This window comes from Plasmopara halstedii, assembly GCF_900000015.1.
Source record: "Plasmopara halstedii genome assembly, contig: Scaffold_3060, whole genome shotgun sequence".
Lineage (NCBI taxonomy): Eukaryota > Oomycota > Peronosporomycetes > Peronosporales > Peronosporaceae > Plasmopara > Plasmopara halstedii.
The window spans coordinates 3,231,008-3,231,767 of record NW_020189964.1 but is presented as its reverse complement, the minus strand read 5'-3'; positions in this window follow the sequence as shown (position 1 = coordinate 3,231,767).

Genomic DNA, 760 nt, shown 5'->3' with positions numbered 1-760 from the left:
CACCGACCTCTCGTTCTATACTCAGAACAAGTACGAGTTTAGCGGATCGCAATCCGCTGACTCCAAGAGTATTTATAGCCTTAACCCAAGGCTAATTAACTCTTCGGTTTAAATCCAGAAACTGCCTTTATTTATTTTTATCTGCGGCAAAGCCGCCTAATTTAAATGCATAGATTTTCCTTAATATGTATAGTAGAATCTAAATTCATGTATAACTACTGGCTATCCAGCCCCGAACCGTATTCTTGTGTGGGTGTGGTCACACCATGCCCATCTGGTGTGACGCACACACCTTTTACCAGTTTAGGTGTAACCCCGTTACAGTAAATCACGCCAACATTGTACGGTTCCTCACCAAATTCCTAAAAATGGATGTCGAGTAGTGAAAGGGACGCCTTTTCCGGTGGTAAATACAATCTAATTGAGCAAGGCGCATGTTTAGTGTAACGGGGTTACACATATCTTGGTAACAGGTGTGTGTGTCACACCAGATGGGCATGGTGTGACCACACCCACACAAGAATAAGGTACGGGGCTGGATAGCCAGTAGTCATACATGTATTTAGATTCTACTATACATATTTAGGAAAATCTATGCATTTGGAATTAGGCGGCTTTGCCGCAGATAAAAATAAAAAAATAGTTTTGAATTTAAACGAAGAGTAATTAGCCTTGGGTTAAGTTTGGAATTACCCTTGGAGTAAGCGGATTGCGATCCGCTAAACTCGTACTTGTTTTAAGTATAGAACGAAAGGTCGTT